Source organism: Arvicanthis niloticus, chromosome 4, assembly GCF_011762505.2.
Source record: "Arvicanthis niloticus isolate mArvNil1 chromosome 4, mArvNil1.pat.X, whole genome shotgun sequence".
NCBI classification, from domain to species: Eukaryota; Metazoa; Chordata; class Mammalia; order Rodentia; family Muridae; genus Arvicanthis; species Arvicanthis niloticus.
In genome coordinates this window covers 41,771,653-41,779,425 of record NC_047661.1, presented here as the reverse complement: position 1 = coordinate 41,779,425, position 7,773 = coordinate 41,771,653, and the positions used below count along the sequence as shown (strand labels likewise).

At 41.4% G+C, this 7,773-nt stretch overlaps 1 pseudogene; it reads left to right on the top strand.

Moving 5' to 3' along the window:
• Window positions 1–4,645: 4,645 nt before the first annotated feature.
• LOC117707318 (CDGSH iron-sulfur domain-containing protein 2 pseudogene) lies at window positions 4,646–5,070 on the top strand (annotated as a pseudogene).
• Window positions 5,071–7,773: the final 2,703 nt, after the last annotated feature.

Here is a 7,773-nt window from a genome sequence, read left to right as displayed (position 1 = left end):
ACTTTTATCAGGGAGTATATATAACCCTATGAATCAGGAGCAAGGGACAAGGGGAGCCCACAAGGAAAGAAGGAGAGGCAAGAATAGGGTGCAACTGTGGAGTACACTTGGCACGACCATGACCTCACTGCATTCCTCTGCCAAGTTCCTTAAAGTCCTCTATAGGTCACTTATCTCACAGGGAAAGGGAGACCATTCTTCAGCTCAGAATGAAGAGCCTTTCCGTGACATGTCTGCTCTTCACCACTAGCTGTGTATGTGTGGGCACAAAGCAAGGCTCCGTGGTTTTCTGTGCTTCAACATTAACAAGGAAGCATCTGGAGGGAAGTTAGGAAGAGTGAGCGGTAAGCATGAGGCTGAACATTGTCCCATTGTCCCTGCTTGCAAGTGGCTGGGATCCATCCATAGCAGTTCACACCACAGGCTAGAACTAGAGTTAGAATCTAAAGCAATGCTTCCAGGTACCTGCCAGAGGGAGACATGGAAGGTGGATGAGGATTAAGACACCATACATGGCACAGGTCCCCAAAGCAAGGTTGGTCCAGAAACCATGCCCAGACAGAAAGCTGCAGCTCCTTCTGGCCAAACTATGGACATAATAGCAATGCTGCTGGGCTAGCACCCAGCTGCCTACCCTGTAAACCCATCAGAACCAGACAACAGCCAGTCATACTTCCATCACTGCATGTCAGAGACTCCACGATGGGAAACTGGTAGGTTGTTCTAGTTGGTCGCCTTCTGTTCTGAGGCCACTAATGGCCATCTGTCTACCTTTTATTTTTGGTCTCTGATTTTTTGGGGGTAGGGGATTAAGCCAATAAAAAGTCTTTATTAGCCAAGGTCTCTGATTCTTTTTAACCCATTTATTAGATGTGTTTCTTCTTAGGTTGTGTCTCCAAATGATGCTTTTTAACCAGGCTTTTACCCCCCCACTTATCAAAGGCTCCACTTCTCTTAAGACTCCAGAATTATGTAACATAGACCAAATTGACCCTAAGTGGGTTTCCTTTTTATGACACTCTTCAGAAGCCCTATCAGAGTAACTGATGACAAGGACAGCGAGCCACTGAAGAAGAGATATCCAGACAAATTCCCAAGGTTAGGTTTGTTATTGTATCAAAAAAAAAAAAAAAAAAAAAAAAAAAAAAAAAAAAAAAAAAAAACTGTGGCATGAAGGCCAGGATAGAAAGGCCATGAAGGTCCCAAAAGACTCTCCAAGCAGAACACTGCAGCTGTATTCTAGCCAAACTGCAAAGAGCAGGACGATGTGGCTGAGCACAGGCAATGGGGATTGACCCATACCTTGACTCCACAGAGCTCCAGACAGATGACATTCCAGACCTCATCCTTGCTAACAGAGAACTGTGACAAAATGGAGCATACCTTAGTCCATGCATACATTAAATATCTTTCATGTTGAGAGGACAAGTCTGCCAAAATGTACAAGTCAAGACTCTGATCTTACTGGTTGGATTCATTTTAAAGTTCTGCTTAAAGCGCCAGGGTTGGACACTCAAAGCAAACCTAACTCTATGCAGATATAGAAAATGACACCACATCTCAGGTTGACCAGACCCATTCTTTTCCATTCAGTCAGATTTTTTCTATGGTTCCGGATGTTAGGCGTTCAAAGCAGAAGAGTCAGAGAAAAGAAAGAAAAGCTGCAGTTCTTGGCCTAAGGAAGTTTACTACTATCCAGCTGTGGCAATGAAAAGGAGCACATAAAACATTTAAGGCGTGAGAAACAAGGTGGAATGGATGCTCATTAATACATCAGAGAACAAAGCAAAACAAGAAATAGCACCCAGGTCACATCTAGAAAGATTTCCCAAGAAGCTGTCTTAGCAACATTTGTGTAAGAAGGGGAAAAAGGCTGGGGTTTAGCTCATTGTCAGAGGTAGACCACAGGAGACTCAGGCTCTCCTCAAACACTTCCACCACTCAAAAGACTGTCTCTTATGGATAAAAGTGAGAACAGACTCCTGAAGCATAAACCCATATAAAAGCTCACCAACAAACTGTGAGAACTAAGAAAAGGTGAAGCGTAGAGAGAGAAACATCGAGAATGCTGACTTTCCTTCAGTGAAATATGCAAATTTCTAAATCTTGAGCATCTTTAGAAACTAGACCATTTAAGTTTTTGGAAAACTTCGAAATGCACAGTAGGCACAGGAAAAGACTGATGGGGAAGAGAGAGAGGGGAGGAAAAAACTACAGAGACCAAGTGGGGCTTTGTTAATGTTTTCCTCTGTAAGACCAAAAGCACTTGTTCTCAGATTTTTCTTCGGGGATGTTGCTTGAACTTTTCCTAGGGAAAATATAAACAAACCCTGTATATTCTTCAAGAGGGGCTGGGCCTCACATGCTGCAGTGAGAATTACCCCCAACCACCCACCAAGCTGTCTCATGTGCCCCATGAGTCTTCCCTTGACTCCACAAAGGAATGTGAGTGGCCCCAGTCCAGCGAATTGCTCATGAGGGTGATCGCAGCTGCTCTGGTTTGAGAACAGCAATGACCACAATGCTCAGAGGATTCTGTTCCAAGAGTGGTTTGACTTTTCCTTAAACAAAAGTCACTGCCATTGGTAACTTGCTTTCCTTTATTAGATAATAAATAACATGTAGTAAGTGTGCAGTGATTTCCAGTGGGGGATGAACAGGCACAGTGTTATGGGAGTGTATCTTCCGAGATTTTGTGTGCTGACAGTGAGCTTCAGTGTGAAGTAGTAAGTGGGTGGCACTCAGTCAAACTGTGGTGCTTACAGGTGGAAGTTTGAGGAGGATTAACTAGGATAATGGTGGAGCACCCAGGATCAAATGATGGTGGATTTATAGAAGAGAGATAGGCCAGGACATGGGCACCCCCTGCCCCTTGGCATGTGAAGTCCTGCACAGCCTTTGAACTCTGCCAGCAAAGCCATCACTAGACTAATCCTCTAGTCGTGTACCTTCAGAACCATGACACAAATAAACATCCTTCCATCCATTCTTTGTCTTGTCACCATGGCCAAACAGTAACAACATCGAGAAAAGAAGGCCTGTTTTGGATCACTGACAAGAGAGTTCTGACATCATGGTGAGGAAGGCATGGCAGAGCATCACAGTTCACACCATGGAAATCACAAAGGAGAGAGAGAATGCAAGAAGAGACAAGGACAAGATTATAAACCCATAAACCTCTCAGTGCTGTAAGTCTTCTAACTAAGCCCCGCCCCCTAACTTTCACCAGCTTCAGTGGTCCCATTATATTATGCATCCACTGAAATATTCAATAATTGATTAGGAAAAAGTCCTCATGACTTAGTTGCCAATTATAACTCTATCACGGGAACATAGAAATGTGCTTTACTAATCTCTAGGTGTCTCATATTTTAATCAAGTTAGCAACCATGATGAACCATCAAATTCTACAACTATGTGATGAATATACCCTTTTAAAAGAAAATGTCTCATCTTCTCTGTAGTATTGCTATTGGCACTAGGAAGTGGAGTTGCTATACTCAAAACAATCTCAGTCAGATGTGGTGTTGCATACCTCTAATCTCATCAGTAAGGAAGCTAAAGCAGAAGGGTCATGAGTTCAAGATGAGCCTGGGTTGCATGGCAAAACCATCTCAGACAAACAGAACAAACAAACAAAAAAAAAACCACCTAAAACTATCAAGTCTATCAGCATCTGTTATGGCCTTGAGTCTCAAATGCCCCCACATGTTCATGAGTTTGAACAATGGGCCCATGGTTAATAGTTGAAGTGGGAAATTTTCCCAGCAAGTTGGGAGGAGCTAAGGTGGGAGGAGTAAGGAGAGGAAGAAGAGAAGGAAGAAGAGGAGCAAAGGGACAGAGATGTAGGAGCCATGGATGACAACGCATGTACTGAGAGCAGTCCTGGGTAACAACTTATATCTAGGTTAGTTAATTGGTTAACACTTTTAATTGTGTGGGCATCTTGTTTATGGAACATTACCAAATACATAAAGCTATTGGATAATCTTTAACCATTAGAGTCTCATTCCTACCGGGTACTGCATGGATGGCAGGATGGTCTGAGCTCAGTCCAGCCTTGTGGAGACAGTGTGGAAGATTGGCAGAGCCATCTCCCATGCTAGTGTCTTGTGGGTGCCAGAGCAGGTACTTCTGATCCGCCTGAGCCATTGGCTTGAGCCAGCAGCCTGAGCCCAGTGTTGGTGGCTTATTCTCAGGCCTAGGCTAGTTGGGAAGATGGCGGCGACTAAGAACAAGCCTGACGGGGAGCCTCCGATTTAAATATCTCCCGCAACAAATAGTGATGCTTTAGGGATCTTCAGGAGGTGGAGCCTGGCTGGCGGAATAATTGGTGAATAACTAATAAAGCATCATAATTTCTAAAAAATCTATACAGGTTGTGCCTTTCCATAACCCCAAATTAGACCCACTGCTGCGGTGAGCCTGTTACTGGTAGAAGTGTCTTCATCCTTGAAAATGTTGCACAGAGGAAAATAATCATGATAGAAAACCATATTGTGAAATCAAGACTGGCCAGAAAAATAAAAAGCAGGATTCACTGCAAGCTCATCACTAACTAGGGGGCCACTTCCCAGCCCAGCCCAAGAGGCCGCTTCTGCTCTCAAACAAGCACGTACAGCAGTGGGAAGGAAGATGCCCGTGGATGCGGCGGGCAGGATGGACCTGGACTGACTTGCATCACATGGTGGAGGTGTAACTGCCTGCCTACCTCAAGTAGCTCCCATTCCCAAGAGCATTACCAACTGCACCCACCTCACTTTCAGAATGGCTCCGCTTACTACCCTTCCGTGGTGTACTTGCATGTCTTAGCTTGCATGTCTTACTTGCATGCATTGCCGCTTGCCCATTCTTCCCAGAGGAAAAACAAAAGAATAGCTTGATAAAATTTAAAATACAAAAAGAAAATCCCAAGGCAGTGAATGAAATAAACACTGAAGATCTCTGTCTTACTAAAGGAGCCCATTGTAGGTGTTAGTATTCCAAGACCTTTCCTGCCTATGACGAACCCATAGTAAACACGATGAAGATACTGTGGTTCCTCTCATCCTGAGGAAGAAAGAAGTGTAAGAGTAGCTATTTCAGATTGAAATTCCTACAATAATATTATCTTGGTTGTTGTGCATAGAACAACACACCAAGAAATCTTTGCTGGTTTTAGCTTTCAGTACTAGTTGAATAGTGACTTCTGCCAGTTACTTTCTTGCTACAATATTCTTTATACTTGATACTTTATCTATTCAGTCATTTATATACAAATCAAATTGTCAAGTCTCATTCTAGCAACAAGAATTAGCGGATCTTTCAGCAATAAAGTCAATACTTCGGATTTTAATGTTTTGGGAATTTAAAGTTTGGCCATGAGCCAGAAATTATTTCTTTGCATATCAGTATTTCAACAGAATGGATTTTTAAAAGTCTTCTCCATACTGTTAAATGTATTTTCATATGTTTTGCTTATTTGAAGTAGTTTGTCATCCTTGGCCCTTCATAAAACTCTGCTATTTTTAAATGAATTGTGAAAAATATTGTCATCTAGAATTACTTTGAAGCAATATACTTTTGTTTTATTGAGAAAAATGAAGAATACAATGTACATATTTGCTACAAATGTTCATAAGAAGATAATTCCTATACCAAAATTGATTGGTTTTCCAACCTCTAATTCACCAACACTTAAAAAAATTGTAAAAATATCTCTCTCTTACCAAAAAACCAATCTTCATATTTAATGCAATCCTCATCAAAATACCTATACGAGAACTGCAGAGAAGGCACTGTGGGTACTACCACTGGCTGCTCTTCCCAGCCCCTACATGCCAGCACATGACCAACTATAACTTCAGTTCCAGGGCACCCAACATCTTCTTCTGGCCTCTGCTGGTATTGTATGCACATGTTACATTGACATTCATGCAGACAAAACACTCATACATTTTTTAAAAATTGAAAATAACACTCTTCACAGTAGAGAAAATGGTATTAAAATTAATTTAAATTGAATTAAATTTCAAATTAAAATTAATTTGAAAGCACAGAAATCTTGGATATCCAAAAACCTTAGGAAAACTAATAACACTGGAAGCTGTCACCATACTTAATTTCAAATTATACTACGGGTACTAGCTGTGCTGATGCATGCCTTTAATCCTAGCACTCAGGAGTCAGTGGCAGGCAGATCTCTGTGAGTTTGAGGCCAATCTGTTCTATATAGTGAATTTCAGGCTAGATAGGGCTACATACATATATATATGCATACATATATATTACTACAGAGCCTAGCACAATACAAAAACAACAATAACTATTATATGTGTTTATAATTATAATAAATATTATAAATTTAAAAATAAAAAATTAAAAGAGGTATGTAAACTAATGGAAAGGAATTAAGAACCCAGATATAAACCCATGTATCTATAGCCACCTGACCTGATTTTTAAGATGTTGTGGTGATTTGAATGAGAATGGCCTCCATGAGTTTACAGGTTTGAATGTTTGTCCCTAGTTAGTAGAACTGTTTGGGAAGGACTAGGATTAGGATACATTGCCTTGTTGAAGTGAGTGTGTCACTGGTTTTGAGGTTTCAAAGGGCACTCCAGGGTCAACAGCTTGATCTTGGTGTCCCTTACACAATCATAGAACACTAACAAAGCTGAATACCAAAAATATTAAAAGTAGAAAAGACAACCTTTTTAATATACAATGCTGGGAAAACTAAAGAGAAAAAGGAACTAGACAGTAGATTAGAGGTATCTCATCTTCCATGAAAATCAACTCCAAATAGATAAATAACTTAATGTAAAACCTAATACTTTGAGGACTGAAGAGATGGCTTAGTCATTACGAGCACTGACTGCTCTTCTAGAGGTCTTGAGTTCAATTCCTAGCAACCACATGGTGGCTAACAACCATCTGTAATGAGATCCGATGCCCTCTTCTGGTGTGTCTGAAGACAGCTACAGTGTATTCATATACATAAAATACATAAATGTCTTTTTAAAACCACTAATACTCTGAAACTACAGTGGGAAAGTGGGGGAAAGACTTCAAGTTACTATAATAAGTTAACTATAAGTTAGCTGTAAATAAGGATTTTCTGATTAGAACTTTATTCAATTCGGAAATAAGTCCAGTTATGAACAAATGGGACCTCATGAAATTAAAAAAGAACATGTAGAGCAAAGGAAGGTAAAGAAACAGACTAAAGAACAAGGGAATATCTTCCCAGCCATTCATGACAGTGTATCAGTATTGGGAATATATAAAGAACTCAAAAGATTAAACAATGAGAAAACAAACTACAGTTCATTTTTGGATTGGACCCCTTCAGAAGACCTCTATGGGTGTGTTTGCCCTAGAGGCCATGTTGGTGTCCATCTGCTGCTCGAGACCATGTTTAAGCCTGAGATTCATGTGGATGTGGATTCATGTCCATGGTCTGAGCTGCCCCTGGAGAGCATGTGGATATTCGAGACCCACGTTACCACTGAAGACCACGCAGAGGGCCATGGTCTGTGTTGCCTAAAGCCTTGTCAGTATTTATGACTGTGCTGCAACAGAGGGCCATGTGGATATCTGTGGCCTCTGCTGCTGCCTGAAGTCATGCTAATGCCCATGAGGTGAGCTGCTGCCAGAGACCATATTGGTTTCTGTGGCCCATGTTGCCCGAGAGGCCATGTTGATGTCCTTGGTCTGTGCTGCTGCTGAGGGCTCTGATAATGTCCTTGGCCTATGCTGTGGCAGAGGGGCAGGTTGATGTTCTTGGTCTGT